Source organism: Equus przewalskii, chromosome 1 (genome assembly GCF_037783145.1).
Source record: "Equus przewalskii isolate Varuska chromosome 1, EquPr2, whole genome shotgun sequence".
Classification (NCBI taxonomy): Eukaryota; Metazoa; Chordata; class Mammalia; order Perissodactyla; family Equidae; genus Equus; species Equus przewalskii.
Genome location: NC_091831.1, coordinates 109604766 through 109630407, shown reverse-complemented (window position 1 = coordinate 109630407; position 25642 = coordinate 109604766). Strand labels below are relative to the sequence as shown.

At 42.5% G+C, this 25642-nt stretch overlaps 1 long non-coding RNA gene across 1 annotated transcript in view; it reads left to right on the top strand.

Moving 5' to 3' along the window:
- Window positions 1-8455: 8455 nt before the first annotated feature.
- The window catches only part of LOC139083514 (uncharacterized), a 67048-nt gene continuing 49861 nt past the window's right edge, over window positions 8456-25642 (top strand). The window contains exons 1-2 of the long non-coding RNA XR_011540307.1: window positions 8456-8596; window positions 25175-25351. This is a non-coding gene — a long non-coding RNA (uncharacterized lncRNA). The remainder of the gene's footprint in view (window positions 8597-25174; window positions 25352-25642) is intronic.

Below are 25642 nucleotides of genomic sequence, written 5' to 3'. Positions count from 1 at the left end.
TTCCATGTAGAGAAAAATTTTTAGTTCTAGGTGTTATTTCAGGTCAAGATTTACCCTTTGTGCATCATCTGGCCACATGATTTTCTGGCTTGCTCCTGAAAAACAACTTTAACTTTCTGTTGAGAAAATAAGGTCAGTTTGAATTGGTTCTAGAGGGCCTGTGGTTAAAATTTCCCCCTTTTGTTGTTTATTCTTCAAGCTCGAGGGAAATGGGATGATGAAGACTCTAGCTACTTTCTGCTGGTAAGCAACATAGGTTACTCCATCTTATTGAACCAGTGTCTTAGTCCTGACAATAGGTAAATCTAGTTAAATTCATTTCAGAAGCTGGTGATTCAGGCAGACTATCAATGTTAGGCCTATATTGTGTGAACAAGTAACTAGGTATTTAATAAGAAACATTTCTAGCGAAACAAAAAGAAAATTAACGTTAATGGTTGGAGAAAATTATTAAACAATTCCTGAACCCAGGGGATAAGCAGTCAAGAAAATTTCTAGATGTCAGGGTCAAAGCATCTTTTGTAGTTTGAAGTGTCTCTGAAGACCTCATCAGCTGTTCAGGTACTTGTCTGAGCCGCTTACATAGCAATGGGCATGAATATTGTGTATACATGGGCTATCATGGTGACATCTCTTGAGTTTGTATCAACCCGGTCAGCTGTAGTTTCCAGGGCTTCAGGGAAAAGGCTGATTTCAGTTCTCAATGATTCCAAATGAAAATGATGGAAAAATTGTAAACTTTAGTTTGGAGATTTATAGACAGATATTTGAGGAGACTGGAAAAACTCAGGATCCAGTCTAGTTTACAGATAGATAACAAAAACCTGAAAGAAAATCCACAGAACTAGAATCTTATATCCACAAATGTGTATGATAGTTTCTATTGAAACACAATTTTTTCTCTACAATCACCCTCACTTTTACCAAAGATAGTCAAATTAAGACCAATTTATTTGAAAAATAAGTCTAGTTTCAATAAACTTGGCCAAACTATGTACTGTATAGCAAGAATAGCAGTTAATCATATAGGCTCATTTAAATCTCCCTTACTGGAACATTTTATAAAGAATCTCAGATTGAACTTTAAAGACGTCTCACAGCAAGGAAAGTCAAGCCAAGGACTTGCCATCAGACTCTGTGTGCAATACTTATTGATTTGAATGAATTCCACTCTTGAAGTTCCCAAAATATTCTGAGGTTCTTGCACTTGCCAGTAAGTCACCTTGTTTACTCACCTGGTAAGGTTCCAAGGAACCCTGTAAGCAAGGTACCAAACCAATTTCCAAGTGGCTTTACTTGTTCCATAAACTCAACCTTGTTCCTTAATGCTGTTTGGTTCATACTCGAGTCTCTGCAAGTCTCTCTCAAATATGACATTCCAATCAAAACCTTGGTAATATAACAAATGTTTCCAGTTGTGACCTATTATATGGACAACAGGATATTATTGAACTTATGCAAATAACTATATTGCCATGAAAACAGGAATACTCATCAAGAGTTTCCAAATTCTGGAGGGATAAAGTAGGGAGAAAAAGATGTTTCAGTTCTACTTACAAAGGTAAAATTTCCAAATAGCTGTAAGTCATCGTTAGCTAAAGAGTAATGATTTCCTAAAATCTGGAAAAATAAAACACTAAAATAATCAGGGGGCTGGCCACTTAGCCAAGTGGTTAAGTTCACACACTCTGCTTTTGTGGCCCACAGTTTGCTGGTTCAGATACCAGCTGTGGACCTAGCACTGTTCATCAAGCCATGCTTTTGCAGCATCAAACATAGACGAGCTAGGACAACCTACAACTAAGTCATGCAACTATGTTTTGGGGCTTTGGGAAGTAAAAATAAAGAGGAAGATTGGCAACAGATGTTAGCTCAGGGCCAATCTTCCTCACACAGACACACACACAAATCAGTAATATTTCAAACAAAAAATCATGAAAAATTATAATCCTCCTCATCAGTTCATTCAGCCCTATGCAATCAATTCTTGATCTTGATCTTCTATTAGCTGTTTTATGAAACCATCAATCTCTCCATTTGAGTTTTGTAATTTCTTATCCAGTTTGTTTTTATGACCTGAATGTTTATCAGAAATCTGTATTCCAGAATATGTCTCAGAGTCCTTTCCATGAATCTCTCTGGACGAAACATACTTATAAAAATATCTGAGTGAAACTGCCTTTAGATAACAAATAATATAAAATGGCAATTGGTAAAGAAATTTTGAGGATTTCTGTGATATATAACAATTTAAAGTAAATAAAATTATGACTGATATCCAGGATAGATCAGAATTTTAGGCATGTTATATAATTGTTAATACACTTATATTAATAACATTCACCCACACAATATAATCTAAGAAGGTTTATCATCATTTATTTCACAAAGCTTCCCACGTAATTTAAAAGATCAAATAAGCATAGTTAGTTTAATATTACCCTTTTTATAGAAAAATAACAAATTCTTTGAGAAGTAGCAGGGACCCATGGAAAGTTCCCAAAGTTACTTTCAGATCAAAAGAAAGACTTCATTCAGGATTTGAGTTTGGGGAAATTTGGCAGAAATATCCACATTTTAAAACACTTGGTCAAATAGAAAACAATGCTTAGTTATCTATTTAACCAAAGTAACAATAGAAGATGTTAAAGGCAAACATACAGAGATAAACAGTTAATGAATCCTTAGGTCTCTTAATAGTGACATTTCAGCCTTTTATAACATAAGAAATTATTTTGACAAAACGTTGCATTTCTTTGTTTTATGTAGACTTACTGAAAAGTAAAGAAAAATGTTTTATATTCTCTTTATCAGGAGAAGGCTGAAAGTCTAGGAAAATCATCCTTTTAAGAGAAAGAAAACCAAATTTTAATTTTAGTATCAGCTTAAGTTTTCTATTAAAACTTATTCCCTTAATTGAATATATTTTAATGTTAGACAAATGGACTCTGCACTAAACTCTTTCTCAGGCTTCCTCTTCCACAAACCTTCTATAACTTTCTTTTTACATTTTAATTTGTCCCATGCCTTTTATCTCCCCTCCTAGCACTTTATGGCAAATTTATCTTGCTTAACAAAACAAAGATAAATATCTGTATTCCTTAAATCTTCTTTACTTGAAACACACATCTTATTTTCTTTAATTATTTTATATTTGCATCCTGTGGATTGACAGATCCATAAATACTGTCTAGAAATATCTGGGTTTTCATAGAAAATTTATCAGTGTGGCACAAAACATGTTTATTGATAAAGCCCAAGGATTTTTCCAGTTTCTCTGTAATATGAAGCCAAAGGTAGATAAGTCTATGTTTAGTAATTCATATGTAATATTATATCTTATGTGGAAATTATCTAGATACTCAATAAATCTTATCATTTAACTTAATTTGGGTGAAATCTAAGGTTTCAAGTTATGATAAAGGTTTTGAAGTTATTTTAAATACATACACCATAACACATATTATTAAAAGTTCAATCAAAAGATTTACCATTTTCATGTCTATTTAGTATCCTTGTTCTCATTTATTATTTAGATTGCCTACAAGACATCATGATACATTAGGGAAAATTAGCTATCATTCTAAGTTATCATTTTTCTAACAAGTTTTATAAGTGGTAACATGAGCTTAGTTGACCAATAAAACCAGGTAGAACAAAGATTGTGTGTCTGCATCATACCTAATATTGACAACTCACTTTCTTATTTCACCAAACCAATCAAACCAACAAACTTAAAGAAGCTTCCATTTACCAATGACTATTTTAGATCATGTTAACTTGAAAAACATTTCGGTTAATTTCTATTGCATATAAATGTAACCCATTTAAGCCAATTGAATTGAGCTCTTTTAGAAATTATATCATACAGATGTTAAAAAAAGTCACATGTATAACATTTAAACATACACAGAGAGATTCCACAGCTATTGTTTTAAAATTACTGCCATGATTTAGGTACACTAATACACATCTCAGTCGTTATGAATTCAAATTTTGTTTTAAGCTTTTTCTTCTAATATTTCGGGGAGGACACTTTAGATGCTTGAATTGGGATGAGGGCACTCTTTAGGCCATTTTTGTTTCCCTTTTCGCTTTTTTTCCCTTCAGTTTTAGGATTGGCAATGAGCTATAAAACAGTTCCCAGGGAGGTTACAAACTTTTTGGGATAAGGGAAATAAGTGGAATGTGAACTGCCTCTAGAGCCGAATTTCCAGTCTTGCAAGGATTTGTAAAATAAGGACATTTGCTCTTCATTCCTCAGGAATTGGGTCATAACTTACATGTCATTATAGGTTGATCTACCTGTCCAACTACATCATCCCTAATTTACTTTTTTCCCTCTGGGTGCTTACTCTTATTTTTAACTCAGGGAAGAGAGCCTGAAACAAATTCCTATCAGGCTCCGAATTTCAGCTTCCAATTTGGCCAAATTTATGATCTTATCTTGCTAAATCCTTTCAAATATCTGTTCTGGTTTCAGCCAATACAAACAGTAAATATACCTGGTAGTACTGAACAACTTCATTAATATTTAATGTGATGGTTTCCCAGAAAATCTCTGTGTCTCATTAACTCTGGAAGGTACTCATATTGGGTCCTCTTTTGAAGGTAGATTACGGGAGTGTCTGTGAAGCCATTACCTAATAGGCTTTTCTTTTAGATAATTTTTATTGCTTAATTTTCTATTAGCTTGTTGCTATGAAACTTCTGGTAAGGCTATTTCAGAATTTTGATGTCTTTGCTTTTAACTGCACTTTTTAAATGATCTTATCTAGTCTGAACATTCCTTCTAATGGCCAATGTAATTCCTCTAAGGTTGAGAGCAGTTTAGTAAGACCCTTAGCAACAAATGGTGTTAACCCACTTTTCCGTCTGATCACCTCTGCCTGCAAAATGGGATGCACCCACATTGTTTTTCTGACTGTATTTTGGGACTCCCAACCTGAGGATTATCAAGCCAAGCCCTCAAGATATGAAACAACCTTAGTAAGATTTTGCTGTTCTTTGTAAATATTTACCCCTTCTGGAACATTTAGGATTTGACCAGTTGTGCCAGAAGGTGGTGTACTTGACTCTCTAAAGATTATAGATTTCTTTGTTCCTTGGTTTAGAATGTCCAAAAAAGCCCAGAGTGGCCAAATTTTAAATTATCCTTGGTTATCTTGCCAGCTGTTTAAGTTACCCCCACGTTAGGGGCTTTTTTCCAAGATGGCTGCAACAAAAAAGGTCTTTCTAGGGGATAGTATTTAGGGTCTGATATTGTGTCATTGCAGGAACAGATCTCCCAAGAATAACCAAGGGGTCAGCTTTCTCCCTTATGTGTTTTAGCACCCACAAAGGTCAAATGAGTAAGGCCCAGAGTAGCTGCCACCACTGACTTCTTCACCATTAACAATGAATGTCCAATAAGATAGGTTCTTCAAAGGGGGACCCTATGAGGCCATTTCATGACATGGACAGACCCCCTGACACCACTGTAAAATTCCCAGACATCTGAAAATGCCACAAGGACGAAAGGGAACAGTTCTTCTTTTCTTTGGAATCAGAAGACCAACGTAAAGTTAATTTCTAAAGGGATTCTGTTAGTCACTCATAAAGTCAGTCCTCAAACAGTCAATTCAATTCAGACAAACATTAACACTCAATACAATCATACAAATAAGACAGATCAGAATGCCAGCCAGATTTCCAGAAGTAACCTAGAACCAGATTGACAGGAGTAACTCAGAAGCAGATTGCCAGGTTATTCAAAACGAGGAGTAACTTGATGCGTGAACATTTTATCCTGTCCCTAATTATCTTGGGTGGTTCAGGCCCAAGGTTCTGGGCTCAGTCAGCCAGGAATCCTCAGAACACAAGTCAAACTTATATTTCCAGGGGATATAACCAGAGAAACGAATTAAGGGACAGTCACTTTCTTAAAGTTACCCAGAGCCCAGAAACGTCTTGATCTAGAAGCTATTTATTCTCTAGAAATTAAAAAAGTTAAAAAACGCAAAACTAGTATTCTCTCAGCTATTTATTCTCTGCAGTGTGGCAGAGGAAAACGGGAATCTGACCAGCTGAGCTACCAGATGAAATTGTCTAGGCAGCCACTTAGTTGAACAAAGACACTCTGAATCCCACTGGGGGCTCCAGAGCTTCAGGCAGCTGGTCACAGGACCTAGCCCCTTCACGGCCAACAGAAATTGTTACTGAGCAAGGGCCAGCCATTTGACGTGCACAGAATCCAACAGCATCACGCCAGCTTTTGAGAAAAGAAAATACTAAATTGTGAATTTGACCAGCAAGGAAACATGATGCAAGGCTCTCAAATCTGTTTCCCTGTCCCAGGGCTTGGGGCAAAATTTAAAAGATTAAGAGGGACAGGCTGGTAAGCAGAAGGACTGGTGGGGCAGGTTTTGATTTGAGGGCTGTAAACATTTGTGGTAAAGTCTGGGAGGGGGTTTTACCCAGATATTCCTGGACAATGGATCCCTTGCTTCTGAGGAGAGTCCAGCTTTCAAGTTCCTATTGCGTCCCAGGCCTTTGATTCTATTGGGGTGCAAAACCTTTGGTTCCACGTGTTTTTTTCAGGCCAAGGTTTTCTCCTCTGCACACGCTCTGGCTATGTGACTTGCATGTTTTGGTTTGCCTCTGAAACACAACTTTAACCTTCTTTTGATAAGATGTGGTCAATTTGAACTGGTCCTTGAGGGATGGTGGTTACATTTCTTCAGAATAATTTTGCTAGTCTCCAAAAATAGAATTACTAGGTCAAAGAATATACTCCTTATTTTCCAAAAGGAGGCAAAAACTTTGACAATGTCATGCAGGCACTTCTAGTGTCTGGCTCTCCTGTCCTTCCTGGGCACATGGAAGATTACAGTTCCCAGCTGCTTTGCACTTAGGGTGGGAGACAGAACTAATTCTCATCAGTGGACAGTGATCTGAAGGATCACTTTGGGTTTTAGCCATAAAATAAAAAGAAAAAGAGAAATAACTGGATTTCCAAATACAGTCTGCACTTAAATACAACAACAAAAGCCTTATAGAAAAAACCAAACAAATACTATTAAAATATATTTAAATAAACAATTTGAACTTAAATGCACACTCCATTTGTTTAAACAACAAAAAGCACCATTTTTTCCCTTCAGAAGTTAGCAACCCTTAAAATGAGAGGATTTCAGAGACGAAGGGGCAGTGCCAGGCCCCACCTCATGTGACTGCACTACCACCCCACCCACCCTGAGCCAGAGCCCAGACATCTGGCTGAGCAGTCAGAGGGAGCTGAAGGACGTGCAGGGCATTGCGGTGACTGTAGTCCACAAAGGCATCACGGAGGTTCTGAGCCTGCCTGGGTCAAAGGAGTTGGAGGCACTGTGGGCCAGAAGTGGAAGGAAAAGTTTATCAGGCTGCGGGTGAGATTGGGAAACCTGCGTCACATCTGTGAACAAGCAGAGAAGAATGTACTGTGCGTGTTCTAGGGCACCTTGAAAATCATGTGACTGTCTGTTGTCTGAGCCCTTCCCACTTGAGACACTTCCTGGGTCCTGAGAGTGTGGTGGGTTGTTGTTCAGCAGACTTTCAAAGTCTAACATGAACGTAAAGTAAAAGGGGAAGTTCAAAACAACTTTATAAGAGCTTTACTCTCTGCAGAAGGCTAGTTTCGCTGTGACCTGACACATTAGTCTTGAGCTTATAGAGACCAGGGTGTGTCCAAATGACCTGTGTCCCAGAACAGCCTTTTCCAGCAACTTCCACTCCCTGAGCCTCCTTGTACCTCGGGCCACGTCCTCATGAGTGCCCAGCCCTCTGTAGAGCCTCCATGATGGGGCAGGGTGGGGGATGGGGGGCGGTCTTTCAGTTGGCAGTGCCTGCTAGGACCCTCCTATCAAGACCATTTGCCCAAGCCTCAGTGGACAAGACAAGGCCATTAATTTCTGAGTCTGACATGACCAGAGCTGTGACCCTTTATTTTGTAGAGTACGCACTCATCATTTGGCAGGTGAAGAGAGAGTGAATGTTGGTCCTCAGAGTAAATTTCCCCCAACGTAGTGTTGTCTCTGAATGCACATTCCCTGTGCTAAGGGAAAACGCAGATTCTAGAGAGTGGGGGAGGAGCAAGCACCCTAAGCAGCAAGAACAGGTTCTGAGAGGAAACCCCTCTGACCTGAGACCTCTTTCAACAAATTCAAGTGAGAACCTGGAGAGTTTGGGAAGAGAGAAGACTTTGGAACTCCTGGGTTTGCATTCTCCCAGGACTTTCTGGCCCAGAAAGAGGGTGACTTGGGAGGAGTTACCACAACCACACAGAGAGTGACAGAGGGAGACAGTAGAGGGAGCTTAAGCCAAAAGGTTGAGACAAGAGGTAGCAGTTACAGAAAAGTTGAGGGTGGGAAAGGAGCAACAGACCTTTTTGGGTGGGTAAGAGAGAAAACAATGGCTCAGGTAAGGGGGCTGATGTCTCAGTGGAGTCAAATGTTCACTTCCTTCCTGATGCCTGGACTGCCTGATGTGGGTTAGTCTGCTGACTGTGGCATCTTTCTTCCCCACATGCTCTGTCTTCTCTACACTTTCCCCAGAGAAGGAGATCCTGACCCAGTTCCAGGTGAGTTGATTTTTTTTCTCCTGAAATATTATTTCAGTAGTCAGAGTTGGCTAATCTTTGCTCGTTTTTATTAAAACGATGAACATTTATTGAGCAACTAATATCTGTCAGGTGTTTTTAGACACTGTAGCAATTCTTGTTTTTATGTCTCAGAAGAACTTAAAAAGTAAGTGATTCTTTCCATTTTGAGGGTGAGAAAAATCTCAGAAAAAATAAGAGAAGTGTTCTTGGTCAGAAGGTGTTAAGTTGTAATTAGAAATCATTTTATGGGAAAATATTTTGAGGCTGTGTTTATCAAAATTTCATCCAATACATATAGCATTCATTGGTTACTTCTGCATAAACCACTTATTACTATGATGGCTGAAAAATGGTGACATTATAAATGTATTATTTTTTTCCTTTATCATTCTTTTTTCCATAAGGAACAGTTTTCCCTTCTACTTCATTCAATCATGTATTTATATGAGAATGAACTCATGGGTCTTTATTCTACTCAATGGGTTATAATCTGTTGCTATCATCATTGATTTTGATGCTGAAACTATGCAGATTTGTGCTGTGGGAGTCCATTCAAACCAGCTTCTGTATACTTTTGACATGTATCTATCATTTTTTTTAGTTAATTCCTTATTTTTAGCAAAATAAGATATTTTAGGCTCATCTTATTCTTTCCTTATCCCAGCCCTGGAATCAGCCATTTCTGCAAAAAGCCTTGGTTCCTTTAAGTGGAGAAAGGTATTGTAGAAACCAAATCTGGCTGCTGGGTTTACTCATTGCTAGTAAGGTGTCATTACTTATACACCCTCATAGGCCCACAGATGTAGACAAATCTATACATAAACATGCACACACACATATACCTATATGTACCTCTATACACATGTACACACAGGGATCTATGTCTATGCCTTAAAGCCTGTAAGTTCGTACTGATGCCAGTCCAGCACCGTAGATCTAGTTCATGCGTATCTTCTTCCTTGCTCTATTGCAGCTCCCTTCTCCACAATGAGAAGCCTGGCTCTCATTATCCTAAATGTATTTACCCATTTGCTCAATCCTAGAATAACCAGAAAGTAGTTTTTCTAGCCCATATACCTGGGAAAAACAAACGTACTGACTATGATTTGTTTAAAATTCTTATTACCTTAAGACTGAGGGTATATAGGCAAAATCCTGGTTCAAAAATTACTAAGATAAGTTCTTTTTCTTCCCCTTCAGTGTGGATATGTTATTTATTTGAAATACAGTCACATTCATTTGGTTTTGTTTGTATTGCTGTTATGGGCTGGATTGTGCCTCTTGCAATTCATATGTTGATGCCCTAACCCCCAGGACCTCAGAATGTGACTGTACTTGGAGATAGCTTCTTTAAAGAAGTGATGAAGTTAAAATGATGCTCTTCATGTGGGCTGAATCAAATCTGAGTGGTATCCTTATAAGAAGAGGAAATTAGCGAACAAAAAGAGACACCAGGGGTGAGTGTGCACAGAGGAATGACCATGTGAGGAGACAAGAAAAGGCAGCCATCTGGAAGCCAAGGGGGGAAGCCTCAGAAGAAACACAAACCTTCCCACACCTCGATCTTGGACTTCCAGCCTCCAGAACTTTGAGAAAATAGATTTCTGGTTTTAAAGCTACCGAATATGTGGTATTTTATAATGGTGGCCCTAAAAAACTAATACAGTTTCATTTTCCCCCATCTGTGTTATTTTTCTGTATTAACGTAATTCCACATTTGAAAACTATACAAAAAAATAATTCTCAAAGAATTATCATTCCCCTTTTCTTCTTCTATTTCTCCCTCATCTAACCCACTCTTAGAGGTAATAGCTCTCATTAGATTCGACTTTATCCTTCTTGAATTTGTTTACTTGCAAACATAAGCAAATGCATGTATATTTTGTTATTCCCCTTTGTTTTACATGAAAGGTGGCATACTATATATTCTTTGCATTTTCCTTTATTCACCAACAAATCCTGGAAATCACTGCATATCCCTTCAATGATATCTCCTTTGCTTATTATTATTACTTTTTGTAGCTGCACAGCATGCATCAAGTATTGCGTTAGTTTGCTAGGACTACCATAATTAAGTACCAAGACTGGGAGGCTTAATCAGCACAAATTGATTGACTCTCAATTCTGGAGGCCAGAAGTCCCATATCAAGGTGTTAGCAGGGTTGGTTCCTTCTGAGAGCTGTGAGGGAGAATCTGTTCCAGGCCTCGGTGATTTGCTGGCAGGTTTCGGAGTTCCTTGGTTTGTAGATGCAACACCCTGATCCCTGCCTTTATCTTCACATGGCTTTCTCCCTGTGTGCGTGTCCGTCTTTGTGTCCAATTTTCCCCTCTTTGTAAGGACACTAGTCATACTGGATTAGGGCCCCTCCTAATTACTTCATCTTAATGGATCATCTGAAAAGAGCCTAATTCCAAACAAGGTACTGGGTGTTAGGACTTCAGCATCCTTTTGAGAGTTACAATGAACCCATAACTGTTATTTACCAAACCTTACTCAAGCGTTCTCTTATATAAGAGTGTTTAGGTTGTTTACAATATTTAATTTGTTCAGGTCTTGCAATGAGTAACTTTGTGCATATGTATTTTCATATTATTGCATACGTATCTTTCTACTTCTTTTAAGTGTATTCAAACTGCCAACATACAGTTTTTGTATATTTCTAATTAAGCTAATTCTTAATTTATCATTTCTGCTACTATAATGGTATTTTCTCTACCATCTTTGCTTCTAACTGATTATTAATTATGTGTATGAAGCTTATGAGTTTTGTCACTTAAATTTATATTGTGCCACCTCAATGAATTCTTTTATTATTTGAGCTATTATAAACTTTTTACTTTTAGAGTTTCCAGATATACTATCATATCAGTTGCAAATAGAGCACTGCATCATCTTTTCCAATTTGCATGCCTCTCTTTGATTTATTTTACCTAATTTCTTTGGCCAGTACTTGTAGAAAGTAAAATAGTGGTGGAGGTAGTGGGCATCCTTGCTCCTTGCTTTCTTGGTAGAACCACCTCTCATGTTTCTTTTTTTTTAAAGATTCTGGCTTTAGGACTGAGGCTTTTTCAGCATCTGTGAAGATATACATATGATTTCCTGTTAGAAATACTAGTCTAGTACAGTCAATTCTCATTATTCATGGTGCTTATATTCTGTAAATTCACCAGGAACACTGAATAAATGAACCTGAACCATTGCTCCTCAGGGAAGTATGGGCTTAAGTTCCTGTGAGCCTCTGGTCCTACATAACACATTCATCAACCAGTCAGTGTATAAGCATGCTTTATGCATATTTCTGCTTAAAGACAGCTTATTTAATAGATAATGTTGATTCATTACATTGAACTCATGGCTACAGTACAATAATTCACACCTGAATAAGGCTTTGACACACATATTTTCTTTTTCTTTTTTTAAAAAATTTTATTTTTCTTTTTGCTCCCAAAGCCCCCTGGTACATAGTTGTGTATTTTTAGTTGTGGGTACTTCTAGTTGTGGCATGTGGGATGCTGGCTCAGTATTGCCTGATGAACAGTGCCGTGTCCGTACCCAGGATTCGAACTGGTGAAACCCTGAGCTGCCGAAGTGGAGCGTGGGAACTTAACCACTTGGTTGCGGGGCCGGCCCCGACACACATATTTTCTTGATGAGGCACATCACAACCCCTTGCTTTTAGGATCACTAGACAGCACTTCAGCCCTACACTTGTGGGGCATTTTAACCAGCTAACTCACAAACAAAAAAGCACAAAATGTGAAAAGCATCGTACTATATAGATTGTGAAAAGGTCACTTGTTTACAGTGTTAGAGCTGGAAGGGGACAGCAGAGTTGGGATACTCAAAGTGTGTGCAGCTCTGTGCATGTCTGCAAGTCAATGACCATAAAAGCCTTGTGAGTACTGATTTGGGAGTTGCAGATAAATTTTAGCCAGAGGGAACATTTGCAATATGGCTCCTACAATGATGAGGATTGACTATATATTATACAAATGGACTGTCTAAAACTAACCTTGAATTTTTAGAATAGAACTTGCATTTTTACCACTTTCCCTCTGACTCCCTTTTTAAATATTTTTTACTTTTTTATCTTATTTTTATTTCATTAGTTGTTTTCTTGGCTTTATTATATTTCCTTTTACTCTTTTCTTTCTTGGGCCCCTTATAATTTAGTGTTCATTCCTGATATAAATTTCTCTTTCCATTTCTTACATGCTGACTTAATTCTGCTTTCATAAGTTTACATATTTGTCCATTTGTATTATGAATTGCTGAATTTCTGATTCAAGGTGTTTATATAAATACAAACATACCTTGGAGATACTTGCCGTTTAGTTCCAAACTGCTGCAATAAAGTGAATATCACAAAAAAGTGAGTCATGCAAATTTTTTAGTTTCCTAATGAATATAAAAGTTATATTTACACTCTAATGTAGTCTACTAAGTGTGCAAAGCGTTTTGTCTAAAAAAAAAGTGCGTTCTTTAACTTAAAAATACTTTAATGTTAAAAAATGCTCACCATCACCTGAGCCTTCAAGAAGTCATAATCCTTTTGCTGATGGAGGGTCTTGTAAAAAACACAGGCTCTCTGAAGCACAACAAACGAGCTATGCCTGTATACTGTATTCATTAAACCAGCCACACAGAGCTGTGATGTAGACCAGTTGTTCCCAACGCTTTCCCACTCCACCCGCTGTGCGTCCTGAGAGGCAGCAACCTTGTTTCTATTTTCTATCCTGGAACTTAGTGCCGGACTCAGGTGCACAACTTCAGGTATCCTGAATACAGCACTTGAAAAGAGGCTTATTTTTTCATAGACTGAAACGACAAGACTTCCAGTAGAAGGCACCCCCAAAACATTGAATTTTACAGAATTTCTTTTGCAGTCCTGTGAAGATGTCTACTTGCAGTCCTATGAGGATGTCTAAGTTTGAACGTGGCTTCCTTTGCTGACAGAGCCAGGGAGACCCGCAGCACTCCTGCAGTTTCTCACGTGGCCACCAGAGGACAGTGTGTGACCGCGCATGACAATGACATTGCCCCACTTCAGCAGTTTACAAGTTAGTCGGGACAGAAGACAAAGAAAGACTTCTAATGTGGACACTTAGGGTCCTCACGAGAGGTCCAGGGGTCCAATAATAAATCTTATCCGATCCAAGTCTAACTGTTGAAGAAAGAAAACATTCAATGACACTTCTCAAAGATGGTTAGGCCAACTTCATTCAGAATATTCACAATAAGTATAGGGACCACAGTAGCAAGATTTTACAGCAGGGGAAGGAGATTGGGCTCAGCTCTGAGTACAGCATAGGCAAGAGGGAATTTATGGCTGAGGAGTTGGGTGGGGATCAGTGGATGAAAATGACTAAGAGGAAATATCTGGGGAAAGGGGAATTCTGACTGAACAGAACTCGCAGGATTCTTTGCTTAAGACAGGCCGGGGTGATGAGACATCACTTGGAGGATGGGGGAAGATCCAGAACCCCATCAGATATTTAGGGGTCTGGGTAAAGTGACTTAGCAGAGTTCTAGCTAAAACTTCATTTTACAAGGAAGTGCAGAGATGGGCATAGGAGAGGGTTCAGGAACCTGACTGAAGTTTGAATCTTTATTAGGCAGAGCCTGTGGAAATCTCTTTGGAAATTTAACAGGTTCGTTAAAATTTGACGTGTTGCTGCCCATCAGAAGAACCCTCTTTCAGGATTGGAAGGTTATTAGAACTAGCAAGTAGAGATGCTGGTGTTCCTCCTTGATGTGGTCACCTGAGTCCATGAGATGAGAGGACATGGGGGAGCTACAGCAATGTAGAGACGGGGTGACCATCAACATACTCCTCTTGCACTCTATGAGGCCTCAGATGTCTACAATTACCATTGTATGTGACAGTCAAAAGGACAGAATCTGCAGATGGCTATGTGGAAGCTTCCCCAGGGGAAGGCCCCTTACACAGTTGGCAAGCAGACTGCACTGGACTGCATGTTTCCCCAGGAGATTATAAATGCATCCTCACGGGAATAAATTCTGAGTCTAGACTATTCTCTGCTTACCTGGAAGCAGTTGCAAATACTCAAAATACTATAAAATGACTGGAACAGAGGATAATGTATCAATTTGCACTGCCAAGTTAGATTTTTTTCAAATGAAGGCAAAAACTTTAGAGCCCATAATGTCTAATAATGAACAAAGAGATAGCACATCAAATGGACATATCATGTCACACGTCATCCTCAGAGTAGTGGTTTGATAGAGAATTGGAATGAGCAACTGAAACATCCGTTGTCTCAGATGGGGAAACACAAAGACGAGTAGGGCTGGCTTCTCTGCTTTGATGAACGTGTGCTCACAGTCAACATGAGGAGGGGCGACGGAGGGTCCTCACTAGACGGATTCCTCCACTTTTCTGGGGGATTTAGGGAAAAGGGTAGCAATGCTGGTGAAACTATACAGTTCTTGCACACATCAAATCAACTTTTTTGTTCCCAGCTTGATGCAGTGGTCCTGGGGTCAGGGCTCTAACTGTGTGTGCTGGAAGCAGTGATGATCCATGAGGAAGAATCTGTAACTATACCTTTAAATCTTTATGCTTGAATTTCTAAGGCCCTGGTGGAGTAGACTGTCCCTTTATCTCTTCTGGCAAATTTGGGATTGACAGCGAAAGCAGCTGCATTGCCCAATGGCCAAGGAAGCCCACTTGTTCTGCACCTCTGCCACCCTCCCCTCCGTGAATGGGAATGGACTGAGAGGGCAGCAGTTGCTAAACTGGTATTGTGGCCATCAGGATGCAATACCAATGGAAAATGACTGGACTGAGGAAGAAGGATAATTATCTAACCATTATCTAATCTATGCTAAATAGCTCAGCATAAGTATATCGTAAGATATCAATAGCAGTAGATTGATGAGGGAATGGATAATAAAATAAATGTATGCAATGGCTTTATAGGATGGTTAATGTTAATTTATGTCAACGTGATTGGCCCATGGGCTGCCTAGATGTTTGGTCAAACTTTATTCTAGGCCTCTCTTTGAGGGTAGTTTTGAATGAGATTAACACTTTAATCAGTAGACCAAGTAAAGCAGAGTGCCCTGTGTAATTTGAGCCACCTTCATTCAATCAGTTGAAGGTCTGAGGAGAACAAAAACACTGACTCTTGCCCAAGTAAGAGAGAATTTTGTTGCCAGATGTTCTTTGAACTAGGGCATCAGCTGTTTTCCTGCCTTCAGACTTGAACTGAAATGGTGTCTTCTCCTGGGGTTCAAGCCTGCTGGCCTTCAGACTGCAGCCACACCATTGGCTCTCCTGAGTCTCCACTTGCATCTCACCCTGCAGAACTTGGAACTTGCCAGCCTTCATAATAGTGAGAACTAATTCCTCACAATAAATCTCTTTGTGTGTGTGTGTGTGTGTGTGTGTGTGTATGCGTGTGTGTGTATGTATGTAGGTATAAATTCTATTTGTTGTGTTTCTCTGGAGAACCTTGACAAATACAGATGGGTTAGTGTTTTCTTTAAATCTATCCCTAAACCACTCTGGCTCCTCCAAATGTTAAGTGTATTCATACTGATACTATTGGAGTATATGTTATGTAAATGCTGTCCTATATGTAGATGCTCAGACAAATATGATGATTTTGCTGTAAGAGAGCCAAGAGGCTAGGCCAACTGCAAGGGGATGACCTTCACAACAAAGGTTGCCTTGACGGGCTTGGGGTGTTCATCCCCTGTACTTCCCAAAGACACTGGCCTTTGACCTACTCTATGGAGGTAACCTCTAAGCCCTTGGAGTATCCTGCCTGTCAAGAGTGTCTTTGTTTACCTGGGGACTTGGGTCACACTCCTGCAATTTCTCACATGGCCAGCAGATGGCAGGGTGTGGAAGCTCATGACAAGGACACTGCTCCACTTCAAGAGTTTTACTTTACAAGGTACATCTTCAGAACACGTTTTATAAGTTGAGAAAATTTCTTTAAGAATTATTTATGTGTTTTCATGTTTCAATTTCTTTTGAATCTAAAGAAAATTTCATACAAGTAAGAACTCTTGGTAATGCAATGACTGGAATATGCTCCTCATTACACATGCAGACACACAAAATTATAAATAACTGCATGAAGGTGGACCCTTACCTAAAATAACATAAAAAAATTAACCCAAAATGGATCAAAGACCTAAATTTAAGATAATCAAATATAAAATTCATAGAAGAAAACTAGGGAGCAAATCTTCATGACCTCGTATTTGGCAGCTGTTATTGAAGGAAGACACCAGAAACAAAAGAAAAATCAGATACACTGGATAAATGGCCAGCAACACAACTACCTCTCCATTTGGCTCTTAATGCACTGCAGGCACCAGGCAAGAGTTGCACAAGGCATTTCTCAAGGAATTCTCCCAACAACACATTAAACAGCTCCATTTACTTTCTCCATTATAGAAGTGGGGTCTTTGAGGCTCAGAGTCTTGCCTGGGGTCACCCAGGTAGAAAGAGACAGAGCAGAAACTAGATCTGAAGTCTCTGTCTTTGAACTCTGTGCTCCATCCACGCTGCTCCTCCCTTGAGCTCAGGAGTCCAGAATTCCTAGAGATCCAATCTCCTAGGCCTTGAGACCTCGCTGAACCCAGGGAGCAGTGTCACCATCTATGACTGAGGCTTGCCATCTTGGCTGCAAGGACCTGACACTGAGCACAGTGGGCTCCCCCAGTACCAGGACCAGCGAATCTCTGAGCAGGAGGTGGTTTCTCTCTGGGCACAAGGAACACATGTTCGTGTGAGGTGAGAAGTAAGAGGTCCCTCCTGCAGCAACTGGATGCAGCCTCCTTGTCAGGTGGGCCCCACGGGTGTCTACAAGTACTCGATTAAAAGCCTGCCTCTGCCTCTCTCTAAGGCATAGGAAGGGTGATTTCTTAAGCCTCAGTTTCCTCATCAGTCACACAGGGACATTATTGCTACCCGACTCATGGAATTGTTATGGGAATTCAGTGAGATGATTCATGTCCAGAAAAGAGACCCTGGTAAGGACTCAGTAATCCTTAGCTGTACCTGCTGATGATACCCTCTGTGAGCCCTCTGCTGCCATTGGCTCCTTGGCTCTGCCCACTCTTCTGTCTGCCTGGGAGGCCTGGATCCCTCTGACTCCAGAAGTTGTTCCTCTAGAAGCCTTTTTTTCATGCTCTAGTTTGGGTCAGGTATCCCTCGGTTGGGCTCCTACAGTCAGCGCTGGGGCTCACTCCATCGGACCCAGGCTAGCCCTGGGACTGGACATGATCCACAGCTCATGTCCGATGCCTGACATTGTCGACAGTCCTGAGTGTTGAGACATGCACCCTGGAGCTTTCAGAATTGCATCCTCTCCTCCTTGGGCCAGATATTGAGATGCCCAGTGAAGGGGCTCTCTCCTTCCAAGGCGGCCAAGGTCAGCTGCCCTGAGCTCCATGGAAGCTACCCTCCCCACGTCATCTGTGCAATCATCAGTACAGGGTATCTTACCAGATGTCCTAGTATCTTTTTAGGGGTTGGTATTGACAGCTTTTCCTGGAGGAGGATTTATTTATTTATTTGCTAGCTTATTCATTTATTTTTGGGTAAGGAATTTTGGCCCTGAGCTAACATCTGTTCCAATCTTCCTCTATTTTATGTGGGATGCCATCACAGCATGGCTTGATGACCAGTGTGTAGGTCTGTACCCAAGATCTGAAACTGTGAACCCTTGGAATGCTGAAGCAGAGCATGTGAACTTAACCACTACCCCACCTTGCTGGCCCCCGAGAATTTATCTTTTGATGGAGACATCAGTGGGATGAATCTGGCTACTTGCTACAAACCAACACAAAGCATGTGCCCATTACCAATATGACATTGCCCCACTCCACAGCATTCCCTCCACTTAGTCCTCACTGCCCTCCCCTATCACCTGCTTGCTGTTCAGTGGAGCTTCTCACTCTTCTTCTAGGGTGAGCTCTGAGTTTCCTCTCTCTGAGAACAGTTATCCTTTGATTGGGAGGCTCCACCTTTGGCATAGAAGAAAGAGTGTGCTGACTGTGGTTGTACCCACAGGCTCAGATACAGTAGACACCCCTAATCTTTCTTTGCTGGAGATGGGAGCAACCTCCTTCTCATCTGGGGTCTTCAGTAAGATGCAGAGCCCCTCCTCTGCAAAAACTGAATGTGAGGGATGCCAAAGTAGGGGCTGGCAGGGGTGGGGACTGGAGATCACCACTGGAGGAGGCTGAGGGGTGTTGAGGGGCTTTGCCTAGTGCCAAAACCCCTGCCTAAGGATCTACCAGTTCCACAGCTTCCATGAGCACCAGATGTGTTTTGTAAAGGTCTCTTTTACTCATATAAGCTCAAGTGGTTCTGCTGTTGAACTAAAATCTTCCATCTGGATGAACACATGCAAGGTCATTTCTATAACTAACTGATTTGCCATGAGAGGTAATATGCACATTAGAAAAATTTAAACATTGCCTATCCAAGAAAATGAAAGTTTGAATGGTGTCTCAGTGCCCCAGATCTTTCCTTTATGGTCCCTGCCTTTCATGTCTGACTTATAAAAGGTGCCCCTACACCAAGATAATCAAAATGTTTAATATTGCGCTTCATTTTTTATACGTAGTGTTTGATCTATTGGGGATTTTCCTTCTTAATAAAAGCTGTTATTTGTATTAAAACAAACAAAAACTAATCACTCTCCTCATGCATTACATAGCCACACAGAAAAGGCCACATATTGTAAGATTCCACTTATATGGAATATCCAGAGGAGGTAAATCCATGGAGTCAGAAAGAAGATCAGTGGTTTCCAGGGACTGGGAGTGAGAGGAATAAGGACTGACTGATTCATGGGTACAGCGTTTCTCTGTGATGAAAATGTTCTTGAACTAGATCGTGGAGATGGTTGTGCAACATTTTGAGTGTACTTCATGACGGTTAAGTGTACAATTAAAGTGGATCAAAGAATTAAATTTAATTTAAGTGAATATTATAAATATGGGAAGCCATTAAGTATATGTAAGATAAAAACAAAAAGTTGGAAAAATGCAATTACAAGGGAGGGGAAGGAATTCTCGGGGACAGTAGCGGGCACTCCCTTCAGCTCAGGAGCTGAGGCTAGTTGCAGAGATGATGTAGATGGTTGTTCTAGGTCTTAAAGTGCAATGAGAGCTTTGATTTGAGCCTCCTCTGGCTCTGACTCTGAATCTGAATCTGTGGCTCTGAGCTTTAGCACACACTAGAGTTGGAGCTGGCCCTAGTTCTTGAGGTGGCTCTGGATCTTGCTCTTGAGCTCCTGCTGTAGCTCCAAGAAAAGAAAATATCATCAACATGACTGCCTTTGCATGTCCCTCTCACACAAAGGAAAACCCTCGGACCGATCACTGAAGTCTCAGTCCAAGAACCAAGCCCCAGGAATTCTTGCCAGGTGGTAGTCCCTGGGAATAGTGAGCTGAGCCACCTCACTGCTACTGGCCCAATCCCAGGCTGTGGAGGCTCTGCTCTGTGTAGTAGCTTTGCCCAGTCCCATCCCCTCCACACACACCCACATCACCCACCTCAAGTCTTTCTCACCCTCAGTCTCCGCCTCAGTGGGCTCGAAGTGCTCAGGTTGTGAAAGGAGAAGGAGGGCACAGCATTCCTAGTGCGACTCTGGCATATTGAGCCCTATGTCAGCCAACAGCATCTTCAGGTAGGGAAATTCTAGAGGCTGGAAAAAGTCCTCAGAGTTCTGTGCAGCCAGGTGCCCAGAATGGAGGAGATGGCCCTGAGGATAGACAGGTGGACAGCAGGGTCAGAGCACTGGCTTTTCCTTCTACACTGCCCTCCTAGGGCTCCCTTTTCGTGGCTCGGGCTCTTATGCCTCCTGCTCCTGGCTTCCCAGAGGCTAGTCCTACTCTGCGTCCACCTCCAATCTGGCCATTCTGGCAGAGACAGGCCTCATCGCCAAGGAGGGTCTATCACAAAACCTCTGTAGCAAGAGGCCTTGGTCAATGGTGCAATTATCACTCCTCCTCCTCGGGGAAGACTGACACACTCCACTGTCTGTCTCCCTAGCCCTTGCCCACTGGAATCTCAACTCTATCAGGGCCAGGAGTGCTGGAGTGAGCCCTGTTCATTGCACTCGCTGGCACCCTGTAGGTGCTCCATGAATATCTGACTAATGAGAGAACAAATGGACTTTCTTGCCAGGCATCCCAGGGCCTTCCTAACACCTCAAACTTTAGCTCTTGTGCCTGTGTGCTCCCTGCTTCTCTAGGTGCCCCACATGAGTCTCCCTCTCCCACTGACACTAATCTATAAAAGGCCTGATGTTTCTCATGCCACTGGGCACGTACTGAGTCCCCTGAGAACCCCAGCTAAGTACGCACTGTTGAAGTTCTATCAGATTAGTGAGCAGGATGCTCCCTACATCTCCTGTCCTGGGTCCCAGACTAGTGGATGGACGCAGGGCTGATAAAGGGAGGGGAAAGATATGGATTGCTTTGGGGGCTGACTCTGCCCTCGCCCCCCGCCCCAACTGCTCTCCCATAGCACCCATAGCCTCATCATCCACAGCTCTCTATGACAGCTTTCTTCTTTTCTTCCAGAATCCCTACGGCCTCTGCCCTCCTGCAGGAATCACAGGGTGTGTGAGATGCCAGGTTCTGCCAGCACCTCCGATTCACAGACCCCATACTCGCCTCACAGTTCTGTGCAGAGGGGAGGCCCTACAACTTGATCAAAGCCGACTCACTCTTTCAGCTGGTTCAGGGGTCCATAGACCCTATTGGAATAAGGGAGGATGTACCCATACCTGGAGGAGACCAGGAAGTTGTCACATTGACTGTACTGTGGACCATACCTGCTTGTGAAGTCCAGTGTGACTGTCTAATTCCCAACTAGAATGGAGCCCTGGAGGGCAATGTTGTTGTCTCCTCTGTGGTCAATGTCTAGAAAAGTGCTGGCACCTAGTGGGATTTCCTATGGGTGAATGAATGAGCTCCAACCAGCCCCATCACAGATATTTGAGTGGGACTGTGGTCCCCCAGTTCACCCGATGGATCTCAGCTCTGGCTTCACTCAGGACAGGGACCCCGGTATGGAGCTTCAGATTTAATTTTAACATGGAAAAACAGTTGAGCCCAAGGCCGTAGGGACAGTGAGGGGTAAGACAGAGGCTTCATCACAGGGAAGAGGAAAATGATCACTTAGCACAACCACATCCCCTCCAGTAGACCTATTGCCTGGGCCAAGGGTACTTAAAGCACTTTACTCCCTACAATAACCCTATGTGATTGATCCTCAATTCACTCCACTCTTCAGAGGAGCAAACTGAGCCTCAGAGAGGTGTAGGGATATTCCCAAGACTCACATCTTTGTAAGCAGCTCAATCACCACTGTACTGTAGGGGGACGGGGACTCACCTTTTAAACAGCAGGTCCAGCACCTGTTGGGTGGTGGCAAAAGCTCTGTACATACACAAGAACATGGGGACGTAGGTGGGGTCGCTGCCCAGGAAGGCCGACACCACGTGCTCCACTAGCTTCTCCAGCTTGCCAGCCTGGGCTGTCCACACCATGCGCGTCTCCTTCCTGTTCCCTGTTGATTCATTTTCACCATGGGGTGGGACAGAGGAGGGTCATGCAGTGTGCAGCAGCAGCGTGGACCACCAGGAGGGTGGGGCTGGAGTTCAGATCAAACCCCCAAGCCCTCAGGGACTTGTGGCAAGAGGTGGGACAAGCGTGCCTATGGCCAGAAAAAGGTTCTTGGCATTAAAAGCCAAATTTGGGGTGAGGAATGGTTAAACCCATGAGTATGTTAAGTCAGTTTGTTATCTGAGTGTTGACAGCAGTCTCTGCATTAATAACATCATCCCTGTGATTTCTGATAAAACAGCCCATTGTAGAGATGAGAACACAGAGGCTTTTCCTAGGATGGGAGTGATCAGGGTAGTAGGAGATGTAGGATGTTCAGAGCAGCGCTGTTGAAATGGCAACAAAAGGTCCCACAAAGTGGAGGACTGAATCGCTGTGGTAATCAGTCTCCCTTCCGGAACATTGTGCAGATCAGTGAGACCACAACTGGTGACCTGGAGGGGCCACAGGGATGTGTTCTTCGGGACAGCAAATTGCAGAGCAACAGACATAAGAACTTGAGCTCTATTTCCTTTTGGGTAAAAGCATCCCTACTACTCAAGATGTGTAAGATTGGAGAAGGTGTGGAAGGACTGTCAGCCCAATATGGACACCTGGGGATGGAGTTAATACAGAAAATTCTGTAGAAAATGTAAAACTACTCTTGACTGTATGTGAGGTGAAATGGTATAAAAGTCTCTTTTCTAATATTCCTAAAACATGTGGACAGTGACTTCGCATCTGGCCAAGGCTGGGGCTGGGCAGTGATGGTTGGTTGGAGGAGGAGATGGAGATCTAGATTCCTTTGGGAGCAGGGCTCTAAGAGGGACTCCAGGGTAGTATCAGGGCTTTCTTGGATGTGGGCCCTCTTTGGCTGCACCGGGGCCCTGGGAGTTGGGTCTCACCCTGAGACAGCGCTGGACTCTGTTGGTGGAGTGGGGCATCTTCCTCTCCTGCAGGGAGCTGGCATAGAGGACCCTGTTGATCACCTTCTGTCCCATCGCCTGTGAGGAGCTCTCTAAAGAGAGTGTCTGTTAGCCTGGCGGAAAGCTTCAGAGTCTGGATGTCTTTGCTGGCTGTCACACCCATATGACTCTTTCCGCTCTAGACACACACATACCACAGTCTGAATGGACCTCCAGGAAAAAGAGAAAACAGACGACTTCCTGGATTAGCATTGACACAGATAAGAGGACCTCAGGAATCCCTTTCCACCATGCCTGCCCTGTCGTGTGGTGGGAACATGACAGGACCACCAGGTTATCATATGCCTACCAACTTGTTTCTGCCGAAGGCAGATGCTCCCAACACCTCCCTCTTCCACCCACAGTAATGAGGAGGGGATGATGTCTGCCCAGGGAGGGCCCACGGATGTGGCCTGGCCTAGATTTGTCTGACTAGACCTCTTGAATTACCTTATGGGATCTCCTGGCAAATGTCCAGAGGCATTGGGGATGGGGGTTGAGCCATTGTCTGCAGAATCTGAAAAGGCTCTGACTCTGCTTTCCTAAAGCCAGAGTTCTAGTTAATGGGATAATAGCAGGAGAACATGTTTCACTATTGTGTGTCTCTGGCCAAGTGAGATGGGTATGAGGCTGTCACTAGAATGTGGGTGCCTGGTTATAAGAGTTCCAACTTCCCTTGAGATCTATTGTAAAGGAATTGATTTCACTTCCTGGGGTCCCTTTCTCAGATAACACCTATCCAAATAGTCCTCCGGGATACTGACTACTCACCTCCCTTCTCCATGCAATACCCTATCTTTACCTAGTTACTCCAACACACTCCTGTCCACAGGCCCCTGGGAAAGTCTGGGTGCAACTAGGGTCCTAGATTTGAGACAGACCTCATTCAGACACAACTCTTCATCATTACCTGTTCTTGGTCCTCAATAAGCCATGTGCCTCTCTGTAACCCTTCTGTTTCCTGTCTGCATAATAGGAATTATTCTAGCATGTACTTCCTAGGAGTGTCCTCAGGCATATGTGGGATAACACCTATGAAGCTGGAGGAGTGTCATCACATGTGGGTAATGCCTCCAACCTCTTTTCTTTCTCTTCTCACCTCCCCTATGTCTGCTGCTCTTCATATCCCACCCCACTGTCCTTATATCTAATGTGACAATGACCAGTGTGTGTGTGTGTGTGTGTGTGCGAGCACACGCGCGTGCGCTTGGCAGAGCTCAAGTTCTGGATGCCCAGAATACAACGGCCCCCCACATGGGCAAAAGTTTCCCAATATCTCAGGGTTTCTAATTTCCAAAGCAAACCCTATGTGAGGAGTTCAAGCCATGTCCTAGAAACTCAGAAAATACCCTTACGTCTGGAGTCTGCCTGCAGTGTGCTGTAGGTAATTCCTTGTCTCTCTCTGGGTCTCAGTTTCCCTATTATCCATGGAAGTATTAAATTCAGGACTGCATATGTATGAGCTCAGTAAAAAGGTAACCTCGGGCCCCTTCACCCTGGGTGTGATGTGGACAGGGGTGCACTCAGGGGTTCCCCTGACTGGGCTCCTTCTCAGACAAGAACTTGCCAAATGCCCATCTAAGCTGCTGAATGCTCACCCTCACCCACATGCCACCTCCATATCAGTACTCAGCCCTTTCCAGAGCCCTCTGAGAAAGCCTGGGTGCAGCCAGGGCCCCATTTTTGAAGACACAGAGGTGGGTTGATCCCTGGCTCTACCTTCTTAGCAGTCTGTGATTCTCGGCAAGGCATTGAAGCTCTTGGGGGTCTTCACCTTCTCCCCTCATTGTCTCCCAATGATTACATCTCCTGGTATACACACCACTGTGTTATCTCTTCCCCCTGGGTAGGGAGTAAACTTAGTGATTAACATCTCTACCTAGAAGATGGAAAGTGATCCAATGTCACTTCCAAGATTTGGGTATAAAAGGTCTGTGCCTAAACTCTTGTTCTCTCTGACCTGTGTTCTCTCTCTGTCTCTCTCAGATCGCTCAATCTGGAGAACAAGTCTCTATGTTATAAGATGCCATCTAGAAAGGCCCACCTGTCCTAGCACTGAGGGAGACCAGCAGACAGGGAGGCACAGAAGTCTTCAATCTGGACAGGTGCCTGCCAGTACCCCTGAGTGAGCTCGGATCCTGAGTGAAGCAGGTCCTGCCTCAGGTGAGACTGTAGCCCCGACCTCCTGAGAGATGCTGGCAGAAGCCCCCAGCTGAGCACTGCTGGATTCCTGATCCGCTGACACTGAAAGATTATAAATGTTTGTTGGTTAAGCCACTCAGCTTGGGGAAATGTTGTCACACTGCAATAGCAATAGATCACTCATACTCTCCTCCTGCCCAGGCCCTGGCCCTGCCCCCTCCCTCCCTTACTCTCCTTCCAAGCTCCCTCCAGCCACACTGACCTCCAGTCTAACCTCCTCTCTGTCCAAACTCACTTTTACCTCCAAGAGTC